At 37.8% G+C, this 17,169-nt stretch overlaps 1 protein-coding gene and 1 non-coding gene across 2 annotated transcripts in view; both read left to right on the top strand.

Annotated features, from left to right (window-relative positions):
- LOC114617084 (EGF-like and EMI domain-containing protein 1) overlaps nt 1-17,169 on the top strand; it is a 572,239-nt gene that overhangs the window by 352,779 nt on the left and 202,291 nt on the right. The window lies entirely within an intron of this gene.
- Nucleotides 4,489-4,561, top strand: Trnak-cuu. Its single transcript has one exon. It is a non-coding gene; the product is annotated as a tRNA-Lys (tRNA).

Genomic DNA, 17,169 nt, shown 5'->3' with positions numbered 1-17,169 from the left:
TAGGACATGTTGGAAACGATATTGGAAAGGTATATTGGCATTCTTAGAAAATGGATATTTTCTTTCCAAGTCAAGCTGTTATGCTTTGATGAATAATGAACACAGGTTTGCTGGAATGACAGCATGTGAAATAATTCAACATGCTACTGGAAAATTATTGTACTTTAATATAAAAAAGAAACAAGTCTGTAGTTCTGTTTTATTGTTGTTGCTGTTGTATTTTTATCATTTAAAATAATTTTTAAATTTAAACTTGATCATGTTCTTCCCATCTCCCATGTCCTTCCACATACTCTCCCCTTCCCTGCCCACCCCTCTTTAAGTTCTTTCACAAAACATAAATAAAACAATAAAACCCCCCCAAACAAAGAAAAAAATAAAACCACACCAAAAAAAAAAGAAAAGAAAAAGAAAACCTGTAACTAAATAAAAGCACACACACACACACATACATAAAAAATGTAAAAGAAAAAAAATGATGGAATTCAATTATATGTTGATCAAGTACTCCTGAACACGAGACACGTGCTGGACTAGTTGATATACTCAGTGTCACTCTCTTGGAGAAAACTGATTTTTTCCTCTTCCAGCAGGATTATATGACAGGTCAGTTATCTTTTCTCCTAGTGGCTAGGTTTTCATTTATTCATTCATTTAAAAAATATGATAAAATATAATATAATAACATAAAACAATAACTATCGCATCAAAGTTGGAAAAGACCAACCAACAGAAAGAAGAAAAGAGTCTAAGGGAATGCACAGAATCAGAGACCCACCCAGGAATTCCATAAAAACAGTAAACTGGAAACCATAGTATACACAGAGGACCTGGTGCAGACCCATAGGGTGTGGCCCTGTGCTTCCTGCTTTCATCTGTGACTTCATGCGTGCTTTACTCGTGTTATTAGAGGGACTTGTTTTCCTGATGTCCTCTATCTATCCCGACTCTTACACTTTTTATAGCCTCCTCTTCCAAGTGTTTCCCTGAGCTCAGAGGGGAGGAATTTGATGGAATTCTGGGTGTTACAAGGTCTCTCACTCTGTGTAAATTTCTGGCTGTAGGTTTCTATACTTGATCCTATCTGCTGCAGAACATTTTTCTCTGATGATAGCTAAACAAGGCACCAATCTCTGAGTACAGCAGAATATCATTAAGGATCATTTTACTACTAATTTTCAATTTGAAGAGGATTATTATTTGGTTTTATTCTAGGTCCGTGGGTTGTGTAGTTTCTGGTTCTTGGTTACTGGACCAGTGTCAAGTATTGGTTCATCTCATGGAGTGGACCTTCATTCAAGTCAGATTGGTTACTTCTACAAGTCTTGTGCCACCGTTGCCCTGGCATGGCAACATACTATTTCTACACAGCATACTATTGTAGATAACGGGTTTGTGGCCAGTTTTGTGTTTGTTTCTGTTTCAAGAGCAGAGTATGTTCCCATACCAAAGAGCAGGGAACATAGTGGTGAAGGCTCTATGTATGTACCAGCTTGACTTCTTTATATTTAGCGAGTTATACAGATGCTGTCTTCAACAATTGGTGCCTTTTTGTGAGTTCCTGGAGAGCAGCCTCCAGTATTAGCAAATGAGCTGTTTGACCATTTCCATAAGGTGCTTTGGGCCAACAACTCAATTAGATGTAACCAAATCCCGGTACTGGAAGCTTAGTTTGGTGGGAGAAAATGTGACTTTTGTGACTTTCCCATTAATTGGTGGTTTTATTTAGAGTCTGATGTATGGAAATTCAGAAGTAGTATTTTAGTCCTGGAGGCTGACTTCATTAAGATCTTATTACAATGGTTGATCTGGTCTGGCCATCTTGATCTTGGCACTGAGATGACCCTGAGAAAATTGTCACTGTGGGTACAAATCACTCTCACAGGAGCATATCCAGAGACACAGGGTGTTTAAGCCATGTAAAAGAATCTCAGATTAATAATCTAAGGCACTCAATTCTACCGATTCATAAGACCATTTAGTTCCTCTGACAGGAAACCCAAAATGAATTTGGTAGCTATTTTCTAGGGTGTTACCAAGGCAGTTCAAACCTAGTACAAATTTGTCCTACTTGTTATCATCCAGGCTCCCAGAGAAAACTCACACTTTTATGATATCACTGTGCATGTCAAGTCTTTGCTGCTGTGAAAAAAAAATACCTAAGAGAAGCAGGTTTCTATTTGTTTGTTACTTTATTTTTGTTTTAAGATTCTAATTTTGCCTCTTAGTTTCAGATCACTCCATAGTCTCTGGGACTGTGCTAAAGTAGTAGGTAGTGATGGGGGGCTAACAAAAGCAAGTTTTTCTACCTCTTAGTAGCAGAAGACAGAGACAGAGATAGAAAGAGATTAGATAGAAGATAGATAGATAGATAGATAGATAGATAGATAGATAGATAGATAGATAGATAGATAGACAATATAAAATATACTTTCAAAGGCAATCTGCAGTGACCCTACTTCCACCAGCTAATCTTCCACTATCTCATTCAAGACGAACTCAAAGGGTGAACCAATCACTTCTTAGGTGGGGACCAAGCCTTCAATATATAAGCTATTTTTTGATATTTTAAAAGTCTCAACCATATCAAGTATTTATTGAGTACGTACTTTGTGCCAGAAATTGAAGTAGATGCTTCTAAGATACTTCCCTTATCTAGTCCTATCAAAATACCTTGTGGGGCGATTAGCTCACATGTGTGGGTTCTATTGGTTGGAGTTGTGGTTCCTGAGTGTCTGCTGCCCCAGTCGGCTGCAGCCAGGGCTCCCACAGCTCCAGGGAGCAGAAGCGGGAAGTTGACTGAATTCACTCCACGAGGCACTGGGCAGACGCCAGGCCCGGGGAAATCTCACTCAGTCTGAGGTCCCTCAGGGGCAGGGCTTTTGAGTGGGGGTCTCTGGGATGAGGTGGCTGACCTGGAGGCTGGTGGTCTCTGTTCTTTGGCCCCCAGATGCTGCTGAGAGCCGCAGAAGAACAGAGACGTGGGGGCATATGGGCTGGACCAGTCCACAGCCGAGAAGAATAACGGGGAGGGAAGCCCCTGCGGCTCCCCTTGGGTAGAGACTCTTAGTATGGCACTCACTTGGCTGGATCAAGGCTGGCTTGCTTGATTTGGTGGTCTCTGTAGCTGGACCATAGAAAAGTCCTCAGTGTAAGATTAAACAGTGGCTCGATAGTCAAAGGCCTTCTCCACAGTTCCCCACAGCGGGGCCCCAAAGACATGAAGAAGTCCATGGTTTAAAAGGTTTGTTGTCATGGTGGAAAGTGGGTGAATCTAGCTGTACCCCCCCCAAAAAAACCCCTCAGGGCAGACTTGAGTTAAATAGGGAGGGAGGAGGTTCTAAGAAGGAATGCTTAATTGGCTATGCCCTCTGGCCTTCAGCTATCTTATTAATATGGAAATCTCTTGAGGCTGACCCTGTAGCATCTACCTGTGGAGGGGCTGGTATGGGTGTTGCCCTATGTGACTGAAAGGCACTGATCAATGGAGGTCTTGGCCATGTGTCAGGAGCCTGGGGTCTGGGAACATGGTGAAATGTATGCCATCCCTCACAGGGTCTCTGGACATTTCTAGCCAGTGTTCTACCAGAAAGCAAGCTATACTTTTCACGGTCCCACAATACCTTTGAGTTTATTTACTTACATTCCAGTTGTTGCACCCCTCCGTTTTCTTTCCCACAGTTCCTCATTCCATTCCTCCTCCCCTTTACTCTCAGAGGGTGCCCTCTCCTGGGGCCCAAAGTCTCTAGAAGATTAAGCACAACTTCTCCCACTAAAACCTGACCAGATAGACTTCTGCTATCTTTGTGCCAAGAACCTTCAATTGGCCAGTGTATACTCCTGGTTGGTGACTCAGTCTCAGGGGGCTCACTGGGGTCTTGTTTATTCGAGATTGCTAGTCGTTTTATGGGCTTGCTCTCCCCTCCAGCTTCTACAATCGTTCCCTTAAGTCAACCATAGGGATCCCTGACTTCAGTCCAATGGTTAGATATAAGTTTATGTTTCTGTCTCAGTCAGATGCTGGAAGGACCTCTCAGAGGACAGTCATGCCAGGCACCCATCTGTAAGCACACCATAGCATCAGCAATAGTGTCAGGCCTTGGTGATTTCCTATGAGACGGATCTCAAGTTGTACTGGTCACTGGACCGTTTTTCCTTAAGTCCCTTTTCTATTTTTGCCCCTGTAATTCTTTTAGACAGGAACAGTTTTGGGTCAGAAATTTTGACTGTGGGTTAGTAACCCTGTCACTCTGCTTGAGGCCCTGTCTATCTACTGGAGTTGGACTCTTTGAGTTCACTCTCCCCAATGTTGGGCATTTTGGCTAAGGTTACTCCCATTGAGGCATTAGAGGGTCTCACCTCCTGGATCTCTGAAAATTTCTAGAGACTTCCCTCCCCAATTTCCACCCCCTGAGGCTGTTTAATTCCATTCATTCTCTTGGCACTCTGGGTTTCTTTAATGTCCCCACCCATACTTGTCCCTGGTCCCTCCAGCTAGCTCAGTTGGTAGAGCATGAGACTCTTAATCTCGGGGTCATGGGTTCGAGCCCCACGTTGGGCACCAAAATGTCCTGTCCAGCAGGGAATTAAACAGAGGTCCGAGGAGGTCACCTGAAAGAGAGCGCGGGGGGGGGGGGGGGACTGGCAAAGACGAAAAATGGCGATCTGTCTGTAGTCTGATCAAATAGCCAATTTTACTTTTTTCACACAGAGGTTATATGCACATAGAGGCAGGATGTGGGGAAGGGGATGACACAGGAGTGTAGGTGTTCAGGGGGAGTACAGATATCTTCCAGAACAGAGTGTCAGTGTCAGCTAGGTGAAGATTCAGGGGGACAGATCACTATGATTCCGCCTATGATTCACTTGTCCTTATCTCAGTTGGTACTATCCACCAAGGCTACCTATCTACAAGGTCTATGTATATTCAGCCTGGCAATTTTCCACCAAAGCTGCTTGTTTACAATAGCTTCTAGGCATCTGTTTCAGTGTTTTTCCACAGAGACCCAAGACTTTGTGTTAGCAGACATGTATGTCAGGCCTATTGCTGATTTTAGGCCTTTGGCTGATTTTAGGCCTTCAGTGTATAAGGGCTGCCTCTGACACCTCCCCACCTCACACCCAGGTCCCTACCTCCCTATGCCTCCTGTGATTATTTCCTTCCCCCTTCTAAGTGGAATTGAAACATCATTACTTGGACCTTTCTACTTGTTATACTTCTTAGAGTCTGTGGATTTTATCCTAGCTATTATTTACTTTTTGGATAATATTCATTAATCAATGAGTATATACAACATATATATATATATGTATATGTATGTTATATATATTATGTTATATATGTTATATATAATAAAAATATATATTTTTTAACAGGGTTATTTGGGTTTTTGGAGGTTATCATCTTGAGTATATATATATATATATATATAAAATTTTGGGTCTGAGTTACCTCACTCAGGATGATACTTTCTAGGTATATCCACTTGACCTCAAAATTCATGATGTCCTAATTTATAATAACTGAATAGAATTCCATTCTGTAAATTTACCACATTTTCTCTATACATTCTTCCATTGAGGGACATCTGGGTTGTTTCCAGCTTCTGGCAATTATAAATAAGGCTGCTATGAACATGGTGGAGCATGCATCCTTGTGGTATGGTGGAGCATATTTTGCGTATATGCCCAAGAGTGGTAAAGCTGGGTCTTCAGGTGAAACTATTTCCAGTTTTCTGAGGAATCACCAGATTGATTGATTTCAAGAGTGGTTGTACCAGCTTGCAATATCAGCAGCAATGGAGGAGTGTTCCTCTTTTTCCACATTTTCACCAACATGTGCTGTTACCTCAGATTTTGATCTTAGCCATTCTGATTGGTGTAAAGTGGAATCTCAGGGTGGTTTTTCTGATCAATAAGGACTTTGAACATTTCTTTAGGTGCTTCTCAGCCATTTGATATTCCTCAGTTGAGAATTCTTTGTTTCGTTCTGCATCACAATTTTTAACAGGGTTATTTGGGTTTTTGGAGGTTATCATCTTGAGTTCTTTATATATTTTGGATTTTAGCCCTCTTTAGAATGTAGGACTAGTGAAGAGATTTTTTCCTAATCTTTAGGTTGTCAGTTTGTCCTATTGATGGTGTCCTTTGCTTTACAGAAGGTTTTCAGTTTCCTGGGGTCTCTTTTATCAATTGTTGATCTTAGATCCTGCGCCATTGGTGTTGTTTAGGCAATTTCCCCCTGTGCCAATAAGTTCAAGGCTTCTTCCTACTTTCTTTTCAATTAGATTTAATGTTTCTGATTTTATGTGAGGTCCTTGATCCACTTAGACTTGACCTTTGTGCAGAGTGATACATAAGAATGTATTTTCATTCTCCTACTTACATACTGCCAGTTTAACCAGCACCATTTATTAAAGATGCTTTTTTTTCTACTGTATGTTTTTGGCTTCTTTGACAAAGATCAAATGTCTACAGGTATGTGAGTTTACTTCTGGATCTTCAATTCTATTCCATTGATAGACCTGTCTGTTTATGAACCAATACCAAGCAGCTTTTAATCACTAATGCTTTGTAGTATAACTTGAGGCCAGAGATGGTGATTCCCCAGGATATTCTTTTATTGTTAAGAATTATTGTGGCTATCCTGGGTTTTTATTTCCATATGAAGTTGAAAATTGCTTTTTCCACATCTGTGAAAAATTATATTGGGATATTGATGGGGATTACATTGAATCTGTATATTGTATATTGTAAGATGATCATTTTCACTACAAATCCTACAAATCCAGGAGCCTGGGAGACCTTTCCATCTTCTGAGGTCATAGATTTTTTTTCAGGGATTTGAAGTTCTTGTTATACAAATCTTTTACTTGTTTGTTAAGAGTTACACCAAGATATTTTGTTATATTATTTGTGGCTATTTTGAAGGGTGTTGTTTCCCTAATTTCTTTCTCAAACTGTTTATCATTTGTGTAATGGAAGGCTACTTATTTCCTTGAGTTAAGTGTATATCCTGCCACTGCTGAAGTTGTTTAATAGCTGTAGGAGTTCTCTGGTAAAATGTCGTAGATTGCTTATGTATACTGTCATATTACCTGCAAATAGGGATACCTTGACTCCTTCCTTTTGAATTTATATTCCCTCAATCTCCCTTTGTGGTCTAATTGCTGTGGATAGAACTTTGAGTACTATATTTAATAGATAGGAAGAAAATAGGCAACCTTGTCTTGTCCCAGATTTTAGTGGGATTGCTTCTAGTTTCCTTCCATTTAATTTGATGTTGTCTGTTGTTTTTATTACATCTAGGTATGTGTCATGAATTCCTGAACTCTTCAAGACTTTTAACATGAAGGGGTGCTGTATTTTGTTGGAGGCTTTTTCAGCATCTATTGAGATGAACATGTGGCTTTTGTCCTTGAGTTTGTTTATATAGTGTATATGTTGATTGATTTATTATGTTGAACCATCCCTGCATCCCTGGGATAAAACCTATTTGATTGTGGTGAATGATGGTTTTGATATGTTTTGGGTTAGGTTTGCAAGAATTTTATTCAGTATTTTTACATGGAAATTCATAAACGAGTTTGGACTGAATTTCTCTATTTTTATTGGGTCTTTGTGTGGTTTAGGTATCAGAGTAACTGTGGCTTCATAGAATGAATTCGGCAGTGTTTCTAATTTCTATTTCTGTTTCTATTATATGGACTTGTTTGAGAAGTGTTGGTATCAGCTCTTGTCTGAAGGTCTGGTGGAATTCTGCATTAAAGCTATCTGGCCCTAGCCTTTTTTTGATTGGGAGGTTTTTAATGACTTCTTCTATTTTGCTAGGGAATATGGGACTGTTTACCCGCCCTGTCTAAAAAGCCAGCCATTTCATCTAGATTTTCCAGTTTTGTAGAGTATAGGCTTTTCTAGTAAGTTCTGATGATATATTGAATTTCCTCAGTTTCTGTTGCTATGTCTTCCTTTTCATTTCTGATTTTGTTAATTTGGATACTGTGTTTGTTCCCTTTAGTTAGTTTGGCTAAAGGTTTATATCTCTTGTTCATTTCCTTAAAGAACAAGATCTTGGTTTTGGTAATTCTTTGTATAGTTCTCTTTGTTCCTACCTGGTTGATTTCAGCTCTGAATTTGACTATTTCCTGTTGTCTTCTCCTCTTCAGTGTATTTGCCTCTTTCAGTTCTAGAGCTTTCACCTGTGCTGTTAAGTTGCTTGCATGGGATCTCTCCAATTCTTTATGAAGGTACTTAGTGCTAGATATTTTTCTCTTATAACTCTGCTCCATAAGTTTGGGTATGATGTGTCTTCATTTTCATTGAATTCTATAAAGCCCTTGATTTATTTCTTTATTTCTTCACTGACCAAGTTATCATTGATAGGGTTTAGTATGTGGACTTTCTATTGTTTTTGTTGTTATTGAAGTCTAGCCTTAGACCGTGATGAACTGATAGAATGCATGCGATTATTTCAATCTCAATTGTATCTGTTGAGGATTGTTTTATGTCCAATTATATGGTCAATTTTGGACAAGATTTGATGAGGTGCTGAGAAGTAGGTATATTCTCTTGTTTTGGGGTGAAATTTTCTATAGATATCTATTAAATCATTTGGTTTATAACTTCTATTACTTTCACTGTGTCTCTGTTTAGTTCCTGTTTCCATGATCTGTCAGTTGATGAGAGTGGGGTGTTGAAGTCTCCCACTATTATTGTGTGAGGTTTAATGTGTATTTTGAGCTTTAGTAACATTGTTTTATGAATGTGGGTGCCTTGCATTTGGGGCACAGATGTTCAGAACTGAGCCTTCTTGGTGGATTTTTTTCTTTGATGAATATAAGTGTTTCTCCTTATCTTGTTTGATAACGTTTGGTTGAAAGCCTATTTTATTGGATATTAGAATGGCAACCCCAGCCTGTTTCTTTGGACTATTTCCTTGGAAAACTTTTTTCTAGCCTTTTACTCATTAAAATTAGTGTTTGTCTTTCTCACTGAGGTGTGTTTCTTGTATGCCACAAAATACTGGGTCTTGTTTATGTACCTAGTCTTTTAATTGTGGGATTGAGACCATTAATGTTGAAACATATTTCCTTCTGAAAGGCTTCTATCATCTTGAAGAGATGGGATTTTAGGTAATTATCTTGTTTTTCAGGCTTGTTAGGCTATTCAAGGGTTGCTGTGATGGGAGAACTGGGTTCTTATGGTACCAATTGCATTAAATTCTGTAGCTTATGCTTGCCCTTACCTCTTGTTATCTGGTCATCTCTGGTGTTAACTGGCCTGATTGTTTCTGACTAGAACAGACCTCCGTAGAGGCAGGTAGAGCCCATCTAGTCCCCTTGGTGGCAGGCAATGCTGTCTTTGGTTAGGGTGGGCCTCTTGTGTCTCTGGTTAGAGCAGGCTACCTGAGTCCCTGGTTGCTGCAGGCCTCCTGGGTGACACAAAGGCTATAAATGTGGGTGGTTATCTGGGCCAGGTAGAAAGCAGACAGAAAGGTAGAACTTAGAGGGTGGAGGTGGGTGAAGTGGGTCCCATGTCAGCTGGCCCAGCTGGCGTGGGTATTAGGGAGAGATTCTCACCTGTGTGTTTGATTACAGAGGACCTCCTCCTGGGAGGCAAACAGGCTGTACGTGTAGGTGGGTATCTTCCCATCTTGATAGGCTTTTTAAAAAGAGAAACTGAACACTAAGACACTTAATTGTCTTCCTTAAAGACTATAGTTTTTACATGGTAAGGTAAGAATTTGGTTTTAGATTTTTGTGGCTTCTAAGTATGTGTTTTCAATGACTAATTTTGATGTTTATATTGTTTAAATGGTATCTGTCTTTAATTAAAATATGGTTAGATTATTTCCCTCTTTCCTTACACTTTTCAAATGCATTCTATACTCCTCTCCCAAGCTTCCTCTCAAAATTATGTTCTCTTTTTTCTTTGATCATTATTGTTCATATATGTACGCATAAACACACACAAACACATTCTGCTGAGTCAATTTAGTCTTTCTTATGTTTTGCTTTTTCAGCCCCCTTGTTCTTCTAATGGTGTCCAATTCTGATGATTTTGTTGCCATTTTCTTTTTATTCTTGGTGATCCTCGACTTGATTGGTTTATATTTATCCATTAGGTCATTCCATTAGAAAGCCCTATTAAGTTCTGTCAATTAGCGATCTAAACCTCAAAGGATTTTTGTGAGTGATTAAAGTTTATCATGTGATGTTGTGATTTATCTGTTGTTCATACTAAATTAAAAGGCCAGAAAAAATAAAAGTCAAGGAAATTATAATTTTTAATTCAAAGTTTTAATTCAAAGTTTGATGCCTGAATGAGCCAGGTTTGTTAATGTGACTTGGTAAGAAAAGTTCACCCATTTCACCCATTCCAGATGGTCAGACTGAAGGGTGAAGGAATTATTTTATTTATCCAATTAATCAACACTTCTCTAGACTAGATTGTCTTATTTGTGCATACTGGTGGCGGAGCGTGTATGATTTTAGGGGAATGGTATGCAAGTGTGAGCCCATGTATGTAGGGGCCAGAGGGCAGCCTCAAGTGTCATTCTCCAAGAAATCTTCCAACTTTTTGTTTGGGACAATCTCATTGTCTTGGATCTTCACGAAATAAGCGGACTAGCTGGTCACCAAGCTCAGGGAACTGTCTGTGTCTCCTTATAGTCTTCACGCTTTTGAATTTCAAGCCTGTGCTACTGCACCTACATTTATACATGGATTCTGAGCATGAAATTTGGATCCTCATCCTTACAAAGCAAAGCTTTACTGACTGAGGTATAACCTCAGCCTCTGACTGGGTTTTCATTGATAAATAGAATGAGACATTTGACACAGAGTTTCAGCTCCAAAAGCATACATGGTCTCCCCTTGCATCTTGGTTGATCGGCTAAGAAAATGCAAAGTGAAGAGACGCTGACATAAACATTTCTGTTTCGTTTCATTTACATGAACTCTTAAAATTAAAATCTCACAGATGAGCTCTCCAGTGTCTACAGTTATTTCACGCAGAATTTTTAACATCTTATTATTGAAATGGAAGAGGGAAAAATCAATGCTAAACATCCTGTAGATGGAATGCATTTGATTTCAATTTTGCACCAAATTGTTAGTTATTAAATTCATTGTCAGACTTTCTGCCACTTGCCTCGATTCCTTATACTCTTGACTGCTGACAAGTGGATCTGTGGTTTTTTTTTTTTTTTGATACTTACTGATAATTTTTTTCCAAGGTGGATGAATTGTGGCTTAAAATACATAGAAGAAGGAATTTCTAAAATATTCCCACATTCAGTTTGAAACCAAAAAAATTTTATTTGTTAGTTTGACTTTTGAAATGTTAAAAGAACAGGAACACGTGCTTTTGTTATAAGAACAAGCTTGGTCCAAGCAGGCTGCCCTGGGACTTTCAATTTCTTGTGACTCAGTCTTTGTGTGAACACTGAGGTAGCGCTTTAAAATACACACATCTCCCTCTTTATAGGAAAGTCTCCTGGGCAGTTTTGAAGTGATCTTGAACTTGTCTTACAATTCTGAAGTCTTCTTAGGGATATTTAAAGTCAAAACAATTTCAGTGGTATCTAATGCTCGAGAAATAAAGTATGAATACTCAGGGCTGTTTAACACAAACTGCTCAGCTGCAAATAGCTAGAGTAGCTGAAGCAACTGGATGTATTTGTCTTCAGTGGTAAGTCATCAGGGTGAGATGTACCTTAGAATGCCTTCAAGCACACAGGCTCTTTGAATTCACACTCCAACTTCCAGGGAAGATCACTTTCACTTCAGACTTCTCATGTGTAGTTTCAAGAAGGCTTTTGCATCCTCAAGCATTGCATCTACTTCTGCAAACAGTTCTGTGAGTGGGCTGGGGCAGCACCCAAGTTATGAGTCTCTCCTGAAAACCTTCACAGTTTTTTGTTTAGAAGCTGAAAACTGCCACTGGATTACAAAGTTTTATTGTGATTTCTGTTGCTATGATAAAACACTGACCAAAAACACAATGGGGAGGAAGTAGATTATTTCGGTTTATAAGTTATAGTACATCATCAAAGGAAACCAATGCAGGTACTCAGGGAAGGAACCAGAGGACAGGGACTGAAGCAGAGACTGTGGAGGAGTGCTGCTTACTGGCTTGCTCCTGTTTCTGCTTTTTCAACTTCCTTCTAAACCCAAGCAGGCCTACCTTCCCAGGGTTGGAGTAACTTATAATGAGATAGGCTGTCTTCCATCGATTAGTAATCAAGAAAATGCCTCATAGACATGTTCATGGGTGAATCTGATGAAGGCAATACCTCAGCCAAGACTCTAACATTCGTTCTTGCTTAGTATGTCAATGTGACAATCAAGGATAGCAGTCACATGAAACCATAGCTAGTTGTGAAAATCTTCAGCTTCCAGGGGGAAACAGCATGTAGGTGTCAAAATGGGTATCCAGTTATCTTGTCTATGATAACCACCAAATATCTCTCTAGAGCACAACTCACAGCTACCAAATAATCATAAATGTTTCTACTTTTAAAGAAGTTGGGTGTTTCAATAGATGGACATGTAAGTTTTTGAACTTTGAACTATACCCATCAAACCAGGAGGACAGTGTAACTGTGGTGAGATTCATCAGGGAGTACTAGTAGTTACTAAACCAACATTGAAGGAAGGGAATGATCCCAGTATCATTGTACATATTGGGAATTCTAGTACTTTGGTAGTTGAGGCAAGAGGATCAGAAGTTCAGGGCTATCCTCCAGTATGTGTCTACATGGATGCCAGTCTGGAATGTATAACACTCTCTCACTAAACAAAACAACAAAACCAATTAATAGCAGAATATTCCTATAGAGATATACAAAAGAAGGCTTCATATAAATTAAACACAATGAACTTTTTAATGTTTCAGTAGAGTAAAATAAATAAACACATCTATGACCTCTCATTTTCATGATGAAAGAAATGAAATTTCATCTTTTTGCCTAGTAGTGAATTCTCATCAGAAAGACTTATTTTCTATATGTTCATCGTTAAAATTATGATATTTGGCACAAGAGTGAATTAATCCTCTACCTAGAAAGCCTCACTGACTAGAGTTCCCAAGACTTAGAGCTTGCTGTCTATTGCATCTGTTATATTAATTAGAGATTACTTATTTTTTATTTTATTTTATTTTATTTATTTTATTTATTATTATTTATTTTATTTTTTTATTTTATTTATGTATTATTTATTTATGTATTATTTATTATTATTATACATTATTAGAGCTTAGTTATTAGAGATAACTCACCTATGATTTCCATTTCTCTCCCACAGATGGTGATCCAAAGAACCATACATGCTTAGAATTACACAAGTCTTAAAGAGAGGCTAGATTTTATGTAAAGACATCTTTCTTCCCTCAAATCCTATTCATCCTTTCCCTGTCTTCTTCCATCTCTACTCTCCCACTTCCTCTCCCTTTCCTAGTTCCCTTCTCTCTCATTTCCCCTTCTCCTCCTCCTTTTCTTCCTTCTCCATTTGTTTTCCCCCTCCCCTTTCCATTCTCTCTGATTCCCCATAATCCCCTTCTACTCTGCCTCCTTCCCTAGCTCTATGGACCTGACTCTCTTCCCTCTTCTCTTAATTCCACTCATGTTTGCTGGGCAGCTATAGTGTGATACATACACTCTTCCAGCCACATATGTGATTTGTGACATGTGGCAAAATAGGTATCTTTTATACAACAAAATAATCATCTTGTTTGTGAATTAGGGCCTGGTTGACCAACACCACATATAGGTGTTTTATGACAAACTTTTCCTAGGGAGATCACACACACACACACACACACACACACACACACACACACACACATACTACTTACCCCAGAAAGGGAAGCTATGGCAGAATACAAGTTCCTGTGTACTCACCAAATCTGGGTGAGTGTTTTAGTAACGCACCTACTTTATGAGTTTACCCTGCTCTTGTAAATAACACTCCACCCATCTTCCTATAAGAAACTCTAGGAAAAGCTCATTGGTTCACCAAGTTGAACTACAATGCAACCACTGCTACATGCTCTTCACTCTTTATAGCACCACCTCAATATAGATAGTTTGGATTTCCACATAGTATTCTGAATAAATCAGTCAGTGATAGCAGGCCTGGGTCTCCTTGAGTCTCTAGGCTCTGATGTGGCTTTTCTAGAAACCGTCTACTAGGGTATCGGATATAATTGCACATAAGAAAATCTATAACAGGAACAGTGTAGAAACAGTAGTCATATCTCAAGCATCTCCATGACTTCATCATAGAGATTATTTCTCATAGTTTTCTTTCATCTACAATAATATTTGGGGTTGAACTATTGAAGAAGCAGAAGAAATAGGTCATGAATCAGAATTCCCTGATGTTTACAGAAGGAGTAAATTCAAAATTAGAGCCCACCATGGTATTACCTACAACAACTTAAAAGTATTTATATTATAATGGGACATGGTCCTAAATCATATGCTTATTATACTTATGATTTTAATTAAAATATACTATAATGCCACTGGCCTTTAATCTCAGCAGTTATGTGACAGAGGCAAAAGAATTACTGAAAGTTCAGGGCCAATTTGTATACTGTGACATAAGCATGCACAAACACACATACACACACACATACATACACACAAAGACCCACATACACAAAGACACACGCACACACACTATAATTTAACCACCACAAAACCCCAAAAAGTCCATGTATATAAGAAAATAGTAGTACAAGGAAAGTCACAGTCCAAAAATAACCACCGATAATTCCACCATGCTAATAAAGAGTTTTGGTGTTCAGCTATAGTTATTTTTCCAATATTTTTTTTATCTTTGTGGTGGGGAAGTATTCTATTCTTGATGTATGTTTCTGTTTTCCACATTCAACAGCTATTGATTGCGTGAGATCTACATTTTAGGCAAGTTAGGCTGAGTGATAGATTTCACATGTGCCTTTTGATTTTACATACATGCACATATTATATATTGCTTCACCTTTTCAAAAGTTCTCAATAGGAGTGTAGACAAAGTCATATAACCTTAATGATTATTTGTTATTATTAGATTTTCCACAAAGAGCATATATGTTTTCAATAAATATTTTATTCAAATATTTTTGACCATATTTAATCTCTTCTCCAATTCTGTCTAAATCTATCCCTATTCCATAACCTTCCAACTTGTCCCCTCAATTTTTTTTTAGTTATCCAGTCCAATTAGTGCTGACTATATGTGGCAAACAACACCGAAACAATTTCTGCTATTTATTAGCCTTTGATGTCTAGCAGGGACACTATTAACCCCATTATAGAGTAACTCCATTTAAACTCTTTTTACATGTGTACGTGTTTATATTATGAGAAGCTTTCATGGTAATATTTTTTCTTAAAACATTTTCAGAAGGACTTTAATGTTTGTTATCCCTCCCCATAGTCCTTTCTCCACACTGCCTTCAACCTCTACTCTATTTAACTCTATAACCATACCAGTTCAAACATATCTGATCCTATCTAACATTTGTTAGATTTCATATACCTTTCTACTTTATAATCACATAAGTCTTCAAAAAATTATATACTACTTTGTACATCTTTCAGCAAAACTATAAGAGTAAATGTGGCTTTATTGTATCTTAATTTTATCATATTTCATAATTTATAGATTAAACATCACTGCATCCTGATTGCATTCATTTCTTGCTGATTTCTAATGAGGAGAATGCTTTAAGATGTTTCTTCAGTTGGCATATCCCCTTTATAGATTTTCCTTATTTATCTAGTAAGGTTTCTCTCATTAATGAGTATCTTTTTAGTAAGGTTGGTAATGTGTTATTTTGATGTAATTTCAGATATCATGATTCATACTCTCATTTTATTCAGTTTCTCTAACATTCAGAAGTTATAAAAAGCAGTTTTCTCAGCACCATGTCCCTTGTGATTTTTCTATTAGATCTAATTGTAAGAACGTTTCCCTCCTCAGAGATTGGATAACATCCCATTTCATTTCAGTTTTTCAGTAGTTTTGAAACACATTGAAATCTACCCAAATTTGTTTTGGTAAACAGTGTGAGGTAAGAATCTAAATGTATTTCCTCAAGATTGATAAACATTTATTTAACAGTTTACTGGAAGATTTATCATTCTCTTGCGATTTGTATTATCCTTTCAATGATTTTTATTTTATAGTAAAGATTCTGTTTCTGATATTAAATAGTATTTTTATGCTTTTAATGTAATAATAAAGACTATTTTAATTCTGGGCAGACTTGGAAATAGATTTCTGAGGAGAGAACACTGAAATCACTGCTACAGTATCAAGCGCATGATATGCTAGCAATATTTGCTTTGCAGATAGAATGTTTAAACCACATACAAAAAAAAGAGGTTGACTGTAGGAAGAATCTCTTATAAATATCACCGTCAATCAAAAGCCAATGGCCAATCAGCTGAGGCAGGAAATAGGAGCTGGAACACTGCAAGGAATAGAGAGTATTCTGGGAAATAGTAAGAGGTAGAAGAGAGACATGGGGAAAGAAGAGAGATGAGACAGAAGGTGGACCAAGGAGACAAAGGTAATCAAGCAAGTAGAGGAACTCAGAGAGATGCTGAGAGAGATGTTGAGGAGACAGTAAGGAAGAAGCTCGCAAGAGCTGAAGGAAATTTACCATTAGCTAAATGGTAGACATAAAATAGATTATGGTTAAGTAAGTTAAGAGGTAGTCAGAGAATGAGCCAAAATTTATGAACTAAGCATTTAATAATAACTAATTAGTCTCAGAGCCACCATTCCAGGAACCAGGACTGGGAAAGGAAAACTTGGAATTTAAAAAATTATTTTTTACAACTTGAGTCATGCATGCTTGATTACAACAGCATTAAGCGATCAAATTATAACCATTTATATTTGGTATTAAATATAGGTATACATTCATTCAAAAATTCATGTTTGTGAATTACCATAACAAAAAAACTAGAAATAAATATATATGACAATAAAATTTCTTTTATAAGTGATGGCACATATTCATGAGTAGTAAAATATTATACAATGGCCAGTAGAAAATGTTCATGGAGGATAAGTTAAAATACAAGAAAGGAACTATACTTGGTTCTCACATTGCTAAACTAGTGAATGCATTAGTAGATTATCTTCATGT

The sequence above is a fragment of the Grammomys surdaster genome, unplaced genomic scaffold, assembly GCF_004785775.1.
Source record: "Grammomys surdaster isolate TR1022 unplaced genomic scaffold, NIH_TR_1.0 62, whole genome shotgun sequence".
Classification (NCBI taxonomy): domain Eukaryota; kingdom Metazoa; phylum Chordata; class Mammalia; order Rodentia; family Muridae; genus Grammomys; species Grammomys surdaster.
This window is presented reverse-complemented; position numbering and strand designations above follow the sequence as displayed.